At 32.4% G+C, this 14,636-nt stretch overlaps 1 protein-coding gene across 1 annotated transcript in view; it reads right to left on the reverse strand.

The window, feature by feature from the left end:
* PTPRD (protein tyrosine phosphatase receptor type D) overlaps positions 1–14,636 on the reverse strand; it is a 2,806,204-nt gene that overhangs the window by 1,770,208 nt on the left and 1,021,360 nt on the right.

A 14,636-nucleotide genomic window follows, 5' to 3' on the forward strand; every position in this document is an offset into this window, starting at 1 on the left:
GAGTTCTTTTGCTGGGTGTAGCTGGTTCAATTCTCTACTCCTCGTTCTTACTGAACCAGTTTCTTTTTCTGAATTCTGATTTTTATTGTTAATACCACTTGCTTCCCAATTACCCAGGCTTAAAATCTTAACATCATTCTATCTTACTTGGGTGACATTGAAAAAATCATTTAATATCCCTAAGTATCCATTTTCTTATTTGTAAATGAAGCAATTGGATTAGATAACCTCATCTCTTTCATCATCAAATTTCTGATTTTATGGTCTCATATGCCTTTTTCTCCTACCAAGATCTCCTTACTATCAATGCTACCAACTTAGTTTGGTGCCACATCATTTTTTACTAAATTTATTTCAATACTCTTACCCCTCTCCTATTTTGTAGCCCATTTTATATGGATTTTCCAAGTGAATATTCCTAAAACACAAGAATAATCTTGTCATTAACTAAAATCAAAACACTATGTGACTCCTATTCTATCAAGTCCCAAAACATTTTTCAAGTTCTCTATAGACTTTCTACCTTTACCTTTTAATCATGTTATATTGAAATGAATGCAGGATTTAGAGTTAGAAGAAACAGATTCAAATCCTGACTCTCCTACTTATTTGTGAGACTTTGTGTTTTAGCTTCTCTGAGAATCTATTTAGTCATCTGTAGAATTAAAGGTTTGGATTTGATTACCTCTTTGGTCTTTTTCAGCTTAGCGTATATGATATGATTATCTCCATCCATTTCTTTCATTGTAGTTTTTGTCCAGGATAAATCAAATTACTAAATAATCCCCAAACATACCTTATACCATTTACTCTGCTTTTTTTTTTTTTTTCCAATGCACATTTCTATGCTGGAATACTTCCTGTCAAACCTGTCAAACCTGTGAAACCTACTCCAACTTTACCTAGCTGTAATTCCTATATATATATATATATATACACACCTCCTTTTCATGATTCCTTCCATGATAATTTCCCTCAATTGAATGTTCACAAATTTGTTGATTTGTTGTGCCACAGTTCCCTTTAAATGTCCTGACTTGGTTTCCCTAATTGTCCTATTCAGTTACTCTGCCTCAGGTTATAACTATTCCCTCTTAAAGTTAGGATAAAGGTCTTTCATCTTAGGCTTTAGGCTATAGTCATTCCCTCTTAATGTTTGATGATCATTTTAGATATCATTAGAATATCAGAAGCCTCTCCAGTACCTCCCTCCATTATGCCTGCCTCCATTATGTCATCCTCATCCTAGGTTCCTCCTCCCATTAGTTCATCCCCATCCAGGTACCTCCCCCATTATGTCATTGTTCTTGTTACTCTATAAAAGAATCTTGTATTGGACATTCACTGCTGGATTCTTTGAGATGATAGTTTCATTCAGCCCTGGGACCATGGATCCATTTGGTCCCAGTAAATCTCTCCCATTTAATAAATTATTAGATTGTTCTCTAATCTCTATCTTGCTCAGTTTCTCCAGCATTACAGATTGGTTTTGTGTCAAATTCAACTTTGGGTATATGTCTTATCTTTCATAGTAGGTTTCATGTTTTTTAATGGTCAAGAATGTTTACTTGGTCATTTAAAAAATATTCTATGCCTCTCTCTAATCTTCCATGCCCTAAAACATTATCTTTTATCTAGCAAATTATCAGCAGAGCTAGAAGAATGGATGAATGAATGTCTGGACTGCTTAAAATAACCAAGCATTCCTCTTTCATTGGATGTCCATTAATTTCTGGACTTTAAAGTAATCACTGGAGGTCAAGTAGCTTTACAAATTATAATTGAGCCTATCTTACTCATCTGATATAGGGAGTGAAATGTCAACAACAACAACCAAAACAAAAGAATCCAGCATAATCTGTGATTTTTTTTTTTGTTGTTGTATATGCAATATCATAATAATTTTTACAAGATCAGTGAAAAGGTCACAAGCTTTAGAGGCAATTATAAAGGGTAAAAAAAATTGATAAATTGGTACTCCCTTAGTGGGACAAAAAATGGGAAATGAGGATCCTACAGCTGGAGAAATTAGTTTATACAAATAACTGTAACATTAGCGAACTTAATCAGGAAATTGTAAATAAGCAAATTACCAACTGTCAAAAAATTATCACTTAAATTAAATGGGTTTCCCCTAGGCAAGCTAACACTGCCTCTACCTAGAGGGTAGTTCAAAAATGAATCATGAGGAAGACAAGCACATAAATAAAAATGATTTTAAATTAATTCTGTATATATAGACTAACTTGAAAAATAAAGCATAATGCACAATTCTGAATGTTTGTAAAAAACAAAGTAACAGCGTGATTGCTGACTACTCTGAACAAAATTAAATATTCCTGAATATCTCTTCCACTTTTCAGGTTTTTTCTTATTAGTCTTGAGGGGACCAGAATAATGTAGAATTATTTAGAACATATGTCATCAAAAGAGTCATATAGTGGAGAGATTTTTATCACAAAACTTGAGAGGTAAAAGCAAATTTTGTGATTTATATTTGACCACTGTACTAGCTACCAAATGTGGAATGTAACCTTGACTAGCTACTCATAAGTGATCCAAGAGTTTCTTTAGGGACCAGTTTCTAATACTTTTCCTAAATAAATATAAATAAATTTCCTAAATAATATCAAATGTCCACTTTCTTTACTCACAAAAAAAAATGTTCATGAAAAATCAAAAAGAAAAAAACAATCTGAAAGTTAATTTTGTTTTATTTTTATAAATTTTTAACATTTAGATCTTCCTATTGCATTCATGAAGGGGAAAAAGTGAGGCAATAGGATGGAATAGGCCAAAGAGTACATATTTCAAGAAAAAGGAAGCAGGATGGCAAGGGTCTTGGTCACTATTGTCTTTCTTAACTTAACTGTGATATTGGCTAAAGGTTTCCTTATTTGAAGGTTTGAGTCCCTGGCTACTCAAGTATGAAGAATATTAATCTGGGAGTCAGGAGATCTGGATTCTACTCTTAGCTCTTCTAGCAACCTGACTGACTAGATAAGTTACTTCCTTTGTTACTCAGTTTATTCAGGTGTAAAATTATTATATTGGACTATCTAAAATTACTTCAAGCTTTACAATTCTAAGGGTGGAGATTAAAACAATATATGGACATCCTTCATATGTAACTTTGTGTTACTTGAAAAATCTATACTACATAATCACAATGCCCATATTTGTATGTCAAAATGAATTACGAATAGAATATATGTTATATTTTATAATGCCTCTAAAGCACATTTTACTCTGCAGGGAATATTCCATTGTTTAATGTCTGGTTGGCAAATTTTTGAACAATTGCTTTTTAGCTATACTTTATGATAATCAATATAATTCTCTTATCCTTGGTAGGTGTTGAATAAACATTTGCTAACAGATTTTTTTGGAAATCCAACCATTCTGTAGATTTTTATTAGCTTGAGGAATAATGATACTATTGACTAATTTTATTTTATTTTTAAAGGGAGAAATGAAAAAAAGAGAAGTAATTTGAAAACTGATCCAAAGTATTTTCATTAAATATATATTTTCTTTGAAGAGAACTTGTTGGTAAATCATTTTTCAGCTGTGTCTGACTCTCAGTGACTGGATTTGGGGTTTGCTTGCTGGAGAAGTTTGCCATTTCCTTCTATAGCTCATTTTAAGGATGAGAAAACTGAGGTAAAAAGCATTAAGTGACTTGCCCATAGTCACATAGTAGTAAGTAAGTGTCTGAGGCTAGATATGAACTCAAGATGAATCTTTTTGATTCCAAGTCTAGGGCTGTAAGCACTGCATCATCTTTCTGTCCTTTGATGAAAATGGATTTTTCCTGTTCTGCTATATCATAATAATTATTAATTTATTGTGGGACAGGAAGTTTGGGGACATCAAGCTCAATATCATGAGACCTACAGCATGCTGAAAAGCAAACAGGCTTTGATAGCAAGGCTTGGAGGAGAAGACCTGTGGTTGAATAAAAGATTTTCTCCTTATATGGAAGCTTGGGAAAATGCTTTAATTAACTCTGTTGGGAATCATTTGCCTCATTTGTAAAATAAAGAGGCTGTCATATAAAATCAGTAAGGTTCTTCCTAGCTCTGTATCCTACAATCACAGAAAAACCTTAATTGGTAAGAGATAAAAAGGAATCTTTACTCTTGACAACAGCATCTGGTGATGATGGTGCTGGGGATTTCCTCACAGTGGTTATCACTTTCAAAGAATTATAGTGTATTATTCCTTTAAGACTACATGATAGAAGGATTGTGCCTGCTATCTTCTTCCCCTCACTTCAGAGCAGATCTTTGTATCTTCATTTTTTTTCTTAGTTATAAGGACCCTTAATTGGCTGCTGAGTGAGAATTAATTGGATATACTAAAGGGACAATCTTTGTTCCTCAAAGCTCTTCTTACAGCAGGCTTTAATATGTTAAAGACAACACCAATTGTTATACTGTGAATGTAACCACCTCTAATCCTGGAGTGAGGGGATGGTCCCTCTGACTTTAATTCAATTCTTCCCCTGATTCAGAACCTCAAACTAAGAACTAGACCCTTCTATAAGAGACTGCAACCAGTGGCATATCTTTCCCACTGCTTTTGCACTCAACCAATGTGCTGGTTCCTTCTCACATAGGGCCACATTTCTGCAACATAGTTGGGCCTGTTATTCCTTATCAGGATTCCTCTCCACCCCACCCCACCTTATACATCCCCCGCCCCTGTCTGGGAGGTTTAATACTGTCCTGAAGGTGATAGTGACTGTGATTAAGACTGAGGCTCCTACTGAACCCAGTTAGTCTCAGGGTTACATGCTTGCTATTTGTGAGGCATTATCCTGGAAGTGTTCACATTTCACACCTATTAAACTACAATCCTCTGGTCTTTCTTTGATCTTTTCTAGTTGTCTCAAATGGGTCCCTATTCTGCCCAGAGTCTTATTTGGTTTTCACTTGTCAATGTTAGCCATGAGGTGTAATTTTCTTTTGTTTGTGGAGAAAATCTGGAGAGCTTGGAATTTTCTTTCCTACTCCAACATCTTCCCAGAATCCTCCCCAAAATGAATGTTATTGATAAACAGATACAGAGTAAAATAATTAGAACCAAAAGAACAATATAAACAATAATTAAAATATTAGAAATGAAAGGAGTGCTAAAATGGATAAAAACTTCAAGGAATTTTAAAACCAATTGTTATCCCAGAAAATAAATAACAGAATATTATAGTAGAGAGGAAGTGGTTATACCAGAACAGAATGGTGTATACATTGTTGTATATCAGATGTTTTTGCTTTACTATTGTGTGTGTGTGTGTGTGTGTGTGTGTGTGTGTGTGTGTGTGTGTGTGTGTGTGTTATAAAGGGGGAATTCAATTTGAAGAGGGTAGACAGATGTTTCAGAAATAAAAAAGTGTCAAAACAAAAAAAGTTAAAAAATAAAATAAGGGAATGAATATAGGAATTAAATGTCTTATTTAAGACTTTACTCATGATAAAGTCTTGCACATTAATGATTTTCTTTTCAAATTAAACTAATAGATTTTTTTGGGGGAAGTCTTCTCAATCAGCACATTTTGTCAAAGTCAAGGAAGTTTTCTGTTTATCTCTTCCCTTCCCCCCAATTATTTTCTATCTGCAAATTTCTTAGGCTGTGATATGTTTAGGCAATTTTATCAGGTTCTCTTTATGATAAAGGACCGACCACTATATGTATTTGATAATGTTTGTTTTCCTGTGTACTTAATTATAATGCAAGTCTAACATTTTTAGCTCATAAAACAGAAACTTGTCTAAAAGTTTATAGTTCTCTCTATTCCTTTGTACAAGCTGTCCCTCTAGTAGGAATATATTATTTTCTTATCTGCATCTTTTAGAACCCAGGTTTTCTTCTAAGATTAGTTCATCTGCCACCTGGGCCTTCCTCTGGATTCACAACTTGTAGGTGTTACTTTCCATAAATCTTTGCATTTTCTTAATTTGAACTTTCCTCTCCAATTCTTTGTATTTACATTATATGCAATTTGTATCTTCTGATATATGTGTATGTGTGTGTTTGTATATACATGCCAGTGTAAACTGTAAATCCGTGGTAGTAGGAACTGCTTTTTTTTTTTTTTGTCATTATATACTCTGCATCTAGAAAAAAATGTCTGACATAAAATAGAAGATTAATAAATGTTTATTGAATTACTGCTTACAATAAGTTCATATTTAAACAGATTTGTATGTAAATCACAATTTATATAGATTCTATTAACTAAAAAAGCAATTTCAGCAATTGAAACTTTTAATAAGTTAAAAAAAATGAGATGTACAAATATAACTATAGTTAAAAAGGACTGCTATATCCAAATCATAGAATTTTTAAAATGTTCCCCACAAAATATATAAAAATATGGTGTTTATTTAAATATAACTATTTTCAAATCATTAAATTATTTTAATTGCTGAGGGCATTTTAATTTTTACAGAAATAGATTTTATGTTCTAGAATAAAATCTTATGTATGAGATCTTTAACACATGATTTATCATTGGATAAGAGTATAGAAGAAAATAGTCCATATTCACAATTTTCAATGTGTTTGCCAAAGGCTTTTAAGATGATAGTGTTAGTTAAGAAATATATCACTAGAGTGACATCATTCTATTTTCACTTTCATATATCTTGGTTCTCAGAAACATTGCTGGTATATTGTGTTACAAAAGAATTTTCCTAATAATATTTATTTGCAATTTATTTATAATATAACTTAAAAATAAAAAAAAATCATAATTTCTACTGATCTATGCATATAAAAATAAAGACAAGCAACAAAATATGTCAAGTCCATGCTTATCCAAAGGATAATAAGCATTTATAATAAAATGTTTGAAAGATTTACAAAGCCAAAGGCTTATCTGGCAGTGTTGGGGAATGAAGTTTTCTCCTTCCCTTGGGTTTAATGCAAGTGTGTGATATTCCCTGAGAAATAAACTCAGAGCTTGCTTATAAACTGTGGCTCAGAAATACACAACTTCAGATTTATGGAGGACTACATGTTAACTGTAATTATGACCTGTAATTACTCACTAAATTAAAGCAACATACTTTTTTTATACACCCACGAAAAACATTATACAAAATCCACTACATTAGATCAGACTTTAAGTGCCCAAGATGCACATTACAATTAGTCATCTGGAGCTTAGGAAACAAGTCTGGCAGTCTGTAGACCTGAGAAACTTTCATTCTAAACCTAGGAAAATACCATGGTATTTTTCTTTTAAAGAGGCTCCATTCATTGTTTTCAAGAACTCTTTTGGTTGCTAATCATTTGTTTTCTATTTCCAGTTGGCCTTTTGGAAGCTCTGAGCTCCTGTAAAGGTAAGTGATATCACCCTGCTCCTCATGATTAATCTATTTAAATAGAATCCTTTGGAATCGCTGTGTCTCCCCTATTACATGTAGTGCCAGGCAACAGTTCTCAGCACTTTCTCTTACTGTCTGATGTGCAATTACTTTTCCCTCTTTTCTTCTTTACTGTAAAAAAAACAAACAAATGAACAAACAATACCACTACCTTTACCACCTACTCTCTCTTCAAACTCTTGCAATTTATTTTGTTAGAGTGGTTTCTCTATAGCTAACTTTCTTATTCAGGGTGCCATTTTTAATATTTTGAAAACTATAACTCTAACCATATATACATATACATATATATGCATATACATATACATTATATATATATATATATTTGCTGAGCAATTGGGATTAAATAACTTGTCCAGAGTCACACAGCTAGGCAGTTTTTCCTGTCTGAGGTCAGATTTGAACTCAGGTCCTCCAGACTTCAGAGCTGGTGCTCTAGCCACTGGGACACCTAGCTGCCCCATTGATAACTATTTTTTAACATAATTGCCTTCCTTTGCAATCTTAGTGTTTTATTTTAAGCATTTAATATATTTTCCCCCGAAAAGGGATCCATATTTGTAATCAAAGGGATCAAAGATACCAAAAATATTAAGAACCCTTTTTCTAAGGTCATCAGTAATCTTATGTATCAAAACCAATGGCATTTTTTTCAATCCTCATCTTCTCTGATCTCTGTATAACATTTGACAGAGTTGATAACTCTCTCCTCTAGCTATTCTCTCCTTTGATTTTAGAGATCACATTCTCTATCTCCTTCACTTGCTCTTTCTGTTACTCACACTTTAATGTGTGTCCCAAGGTTCTGACTTAATTCTTTATTCTTTTATATTCACTTCCTTAGTGCTATTTCTCAGCAGCCTCATTCACTTTTCTTCCATTTTATTAAGTTTTATTATTTTATGATAATCAAATCAACCATACAATAGAAATAATATATAAAGTAAATGATTGATGAACTTCATTCACTTTCAAAGACACCACCTCTTTACATTTTTTATTGGTTAGTCATTTTTTGAGTCACTTCTTACTCTTTATGACTCCTTTTAGGTTTTCTTGGCAAAGAACCATTGGAGGGGTTTAACATTTTCTTCTCCAGATTATTTTGCTGATAAAGAAACTGATGAAAACAGAGTTGTCACTTGTCCAGGGTCATACAGTTAGTAAATGTCTCAAGTCAGACTTGAATTTAGGTCTTCCTGATTCCAATCCCTGCACTCTATTCGTTGTGCTAGCTATCATTCTACATGAGATTCCCTAATCTTTATCGATACCTTTGATCTTGGAGCTCCAAACTTCATTCACCAACAACTTATAGGATGATTACATATGCACCTGTCTTCATCACATTCAGAGGTAAGCATATTATCTTTACCTCTAATCTAGATCCATCTCTGACATCCTTATTTTTATCAACATCTTTCATGCTGTGACTGTGTTTATAGTTTTAGGGTTACCTTTATCTTTTTTGTCCTGCTCACTTCTTTCACCCAGTCAGTTCTACTGTGTCTCCCTTGGTTATGTATGTTTTATGTCTGGAATCCCTAATGCCAACTAAAAAGAATGATTCAATTCATGCTTAGTTTCCTTTCAGAGTTATCTGTGTTAATCATATTGGGAAATATATATATATGTATATATATATACATATATATATATTTAAATTATATACATGTATATTCTTTGATAAACTAGATAAACGTACAAATATGATTACAGATAAATTAATAGGCTAAAAATATTGCTGGCTTTTAAAGAAAATATGAAAGAGAAAAATATATATGTAAAGGATTTACATTTGGAAGAACTTCAAGTTAGAAGATTTTCACCTGATTTAGATATCTTGAACCTATAGACCTGAAGTTGTCTGCTTACAGTTATTCTTCTTTTCTAAATGGCAATGATTCAAAACATAAAATCTCTGACTCTAAAATCTACTGAGTGAAAACACTTTTTCTTTGTAAGGAAACAATGAGGAGAAAATCCAGTAGGGTACATTCCTGTAATACCATCAGGATGAAAAGATTTTTTATCCTTCCTAAGTGAAAAGGGGAATTAAATTCATGTTAAGACTGACATCTTTTAACCAAAAGCTGCTCATTCAAGTTATTTTTAATTAAAATGGACTCAGTAGCAAGAAAGAGTCCAGGTTTAAGAATTCACTTTAAGCATTTGGATAGCAGCTATAAGCTGCAGTGAGTGAAGAACCCCCAGAGTTAAATAGATTATATAGCAGCCATTTTAAGGGACTGTCCTTAGTATCTTACCAATGACAAGCTATTTTCAGACACTAACCTCTCTCAAATACTTGTGTCTATGTTTTGCTGCTTTATACAATCTAAGATGCTAAATTGATGAAAAGTTACTAACCTTAATTGGTAGAGGGCAATTCCTCATGTGGTGATTATACCAATAAAACTGTGATTCTTATCTCTCCTATCCTATCTTGTCTTATCCTATCCTATCTTGTCTTATCCTATCCTATCCTATCCTATCCTATCCTATCCTATCCTATCCTATCCTATCCTATCCTATTCTATCCTGCCTGCTCTACCCTAGCCTATCCTGTCCTGTTCTGTTCTCCCTTGTTCTATGGAAGGAAAGATGTCTGAAATATTGAAAGTTACTGTTTGTGTTAAAAAAAAAAAAGGCATATCTGTATTTTTCTTTACTTGGTCATATTACCCATTGCACATGCAATTGCTGAGACTCAAAAAAAATTCTCAGCAAATGAAAAGAAAAACAATTATGCTAATATAGTAGAATCTCAGGTTCTACCATTCCCTGACAAGCTGAAAAGTGTCAAAAGCAAACTCAACATTTGTCATCAAAGGACTGGTCTAGTTAATTTCAGAGAAGCTTCTCACCAATGAATTAGTTAACAAAGAATATTTTTTTATGATAACTCATGAAAATGATCTCTTAAATTATAGATGTGTTATATAGATGTGCATCTGTGGGGGAAATATCCATAAAGGTAAAAATCAATGACCTTGACAATATAAACACATCCAAACAGATTTATGTGAACACGCAGGTATTCTTGGTTATAGATGACATTGGACTGAGTATGGATTAAGAATTCTTAAGATTCTTTAGAATCAACTAAGTGAAGCCCATAATTGCATAAAATTGTTTGTTCTAACTATTCATAAAAGAAAAAAATATATTGCAGAATGGTTATTATGCAAATTATGATATGTACTTCGATGGATAACCTTTTATCTCTTTGTGCATGCATTCTAAGGTGCTGTCAATAGATAGCAAGTAAACTGGGCTCAGAATTCAAAGGAGGAGGAGAACAGGCTGAGTTGCCTTTGGTAGAACACATAATTCTTTTACTGACATCAAAGTTTTTCCTTAAATTAGGAACCAATGATAATATTCATTGGATGATGCCATATAATAAGTCATATAATATCATAGTCTTTGAAAAAGTTAAGTTGAAAGGCATCCAAGGGAAAAGTTTATATTGAACCTAATAGGCTATGACATATTTCCCACTATGAATTGTGCAAAATAAGTGATATACTATAAAAAATGTCAACCAAGAAAAAACTGCCTAAATAATATGATCACACATTAAAAGTAATATAACATTGTACCTATTTATAATTTCATATATAAACATAAATTAATGTGCTAAGAAAATTGAAATGTCCAGTAGGTGGGTAATGATATAAAACACAGCTTAATTGAGAGTCTAGGGCAGGATAGGTTTGAGAGACATCTGCACAGAGAGATCATTAGTAGTTGATGAGGTCACTAAATAGTATAAAGAAAGAGAAAAGAGAAATCCCTTGATGGAGTCTTTGGCTATATTTATAGCCCTTCCCCACTTAACTCCAATTTACTTGCTTGTCATGGCAACACCTTCCAGTAGTCTGGTCCTTAGATAACAAAAGACAAACAACAACTGATAAGAAGTGAATAATGGATGACAATCTAGAAAAATTGACTGAGAAAGAGCAGGCAGACAAGAAGAGAACCAGGAAAGAGCAGGGTCTGGAAAATCCAAAAAGGAAGAGAGGGCCTTCATGGAGCTTCAAAGTGGTAAAATCACGAAGAATATGGATTGAGAAAAGGCCCTCAGATTTGTCAATTAAAATATCATTAGTAACTTTGCAGATTGCAGATTCCTTAGTAAGGTCAGAAGCCAGATCACAGCAGGTTTAGAAGAGAGGAGAGTCAATGAGTAGGGTTTTGTTTTGTTTTGGCTCAGAAAGGGAAAAAAAAACAAAGGAGGACAACTCATGGGAATGTTAGTCTCGTGAGATTTCAATTTTTTTAAACGGGAAAACTTGAATGTATTTTTAGGCAGCAGGGAAGGAACCTTTAGATAAGGAGAACAGATTGGGATAATTATAAGAATAAGTTTTGGCTGTGATGGAACCAGACAGTATTAAAGAACAGGTAAATAGTTGATTCTAAGGGGAAAAAAGGAGGTATCTCCATTAGAGGAATGTTTAGAATAAAGGAACTGATGGGAGGGAAGGTATACAGCATGGCATAAAAGAGATTAAAAAAAAAAAAAAGGAAAAGGAGATAAAAAGGAGTTCGTAGCGAGGGACAGATTTTTATTATTTTTTTAAGTTAAAGAATGAGATAATATTCTCCACTGAGGGGGCAAGGGAAAAGCATTAGAATCGTAAAAGTAGAATAGACAGTTGCTAATAAACATTATGATAGGTAGAATAGAGAATCCATTTGAAAGGAATAAAAGGATTGCTTTGCTATTTTAAGGTCCCCCATTTGTCATGGTTTCTGGTGACATGGTATATTTTCTGCACACAAATAAGACAAGAGGAGGAAGGTAGTGGAAGTAATCCAGGGGTGTGGTTTGGTGAAGCACAATTTAAAAAGTGGTAGGAGATGTGAGAATAGAAGAAAGAATCAGAGTGAAGCACAGCATAGAACTGAACTAGTTAACTAAAAGGTTAAAACTAAGAAGTAGGAGAGTATAGCAAGGGTGTGTTATGTTATATTTTTATTATGTAATTATAAATACATTATATAAAAGTTTAGATTGCTTGGGTGTATGTTCTTCCATATATATATGTATATATACATATATATATATATTATTGTTGATGTTCATTTCAGTAATGTACAACTGTTCATGACCCCATTTAGGATTTTCTTGGCAAAGATACTGAAGTGGTTGCATTTTCTTTTCCAGCTCATTTTGTAGATGAGGAATTGAGGCAAATATGATTAAATGACTTGCCCAGAGTAATATAGCTAGTAAATATTTGAAGTCAGATTTAAACTCATGAAGATAAGTCCTCCTGATCTGAAGCCATGTGCCTCTCCACTGGGTCACCTAGCTGAGTATTAGTGTATGTTTGTATGTGTGTATATATATATATATATATATATATATATATATATATATATATATATATATATATATATATATATATATATATATATATATATATATATTTATATGTATACATACATATATATATCCACACACACACATATATATATAATATGTATATCATATTTATATGTAGGTATATGTATATAGATATATACACACATACATATACATAGATAGATGTGCGGATATAAATTTAGATATTTTTAACATGTCCAGACCCTGGATTTTCAGGTTAGTGGTTTTCCAAACTAAAAACTAAAAAAAACTTCTTTCCATGGAAAGGGGTATTATCAGGAATAATGTACCTTAAAAGCATTGTTTAAAAGGAAAAGACCTGATCATCATCACCATAATAACTCACATATGTATAGTGCTTTACGAAATATTTTCTTATAACAACTTGAGATGGAAAATGAAAATATTACTATTACTAGTTTATTCTCAATAAAGCCTCACCTAATTCCTTTGGGTTACATATATTCATATAGTTGTGTGATATAGATTTAAAAAAATATCTAGAAGCAGGTGACTTAACTCATATATTCACCTCTGTTAATTCAGTCAAGTTAATTCACTTCCATGGTCCTAAACATACTTGACCTAGATGATCTCAAAGTTCTCTCTTGACTTCTTAATCATATGGTGGCTAGAATTATGACTCAGACCCTAGTCATCTTGGCATAATACCTTTTCCTTTCTACCATATGGATCAAATTATGGCTAAACACCATTTTCACTCTTTTCACATCTTTATGTATAACAGAAAATTAAATTAACCAGACCTCTCCCAGAATTCTAGTTAGTATTATTGAGAGGGAGAGATAATAAGCTCAAAAACTGCCAGAGAAATCTGCCTTTAATATTTTGCCATTCCATTCTCTCATGAACATATGCAATAAATTATATATTGAGAGAAATTTAATTCTCTGTCAAAAGAATTATGGATTCAGTAAAATAAAATAATTTTTCATATCCACTTTTGTTTCCTTACAGCTATAGAAATGGAAATGATTTTTTAAAAAATAGACTATATTTCTTGCAACATGTAAGATCACTTCTAAACTACCTTAAGGTCATGATTACTGACCTAGTGATTAAAATTCCCAGATAAGACCTTCATAGCCTTTTTGAAATTTCAAACAATTCTTATAATCAAATTGGTTCTTTACACCTGACCTGAACCAGCAAGTGCCCTTTTCTGTAGGTAGTATATGTATCTTATTCCAGAAATGTAGTTAAATTGGACACATGTTTGCAGTCATTTTAATATAAGATATAAATTTGGTAACATAGTGAAACATCTTTCTTAGAAGTCTCATCTTTATGCAGTTTCTTGATTCCCAAAGAATTACATTCAACATTCTGTTAAATTTTGAAAATGAGTTGATATAAAATATCTACATCTGGGAAGACACATCAATTATCATCAAATTACTTGAGATAAAGTCCAAATAGAAAAAAAGATTTTAATTAGTAGAGTATGGGATTCATCTTGTTGGAAGATCTCAACTAAAGTAATGACTATACTACAGGGAGATATTTTTTCTTGAATGTCAAAAAGTTATATATCAAAGATGTCCTTGAAGTAAACTCTCTCCTGTATCCCCAGGAAAGTTAGAGAGAATAGGGGATTAGCATGAAGATATATCTGAAACAAAATTGATGGGATGACAGCACTGTGATGTGTGAAACTGACAAAGAAAGAGTGTTCCTCCTTATAAAAATAGAATGCTTAACCATAGTACATAGTGGGAAAGGGCAGGGAATGCAAGAATTTAAGTAATCACTCAATCCATTCTTTTCAAGAATTTCAATCTTTAAAAATGTTTTCTAACTTCCTTATGGTAGAATAACAT

This window comes from Sminthopsis crassicaudata, chromosome 1 (genome assembly GCF_048593235.1).
Source record: "Sminthopsis crassicaudata isolate SCR6 chromosome 1, ASM4859323v1, whole genome shotgun sequence".
Lineage (NCBI taxonomy): Eukaryota > Metazoa > Chordata > Mammalia > Dasyuromorphia > Dasyuridae > Sminthopsis > Sminthopsis crassicaudata.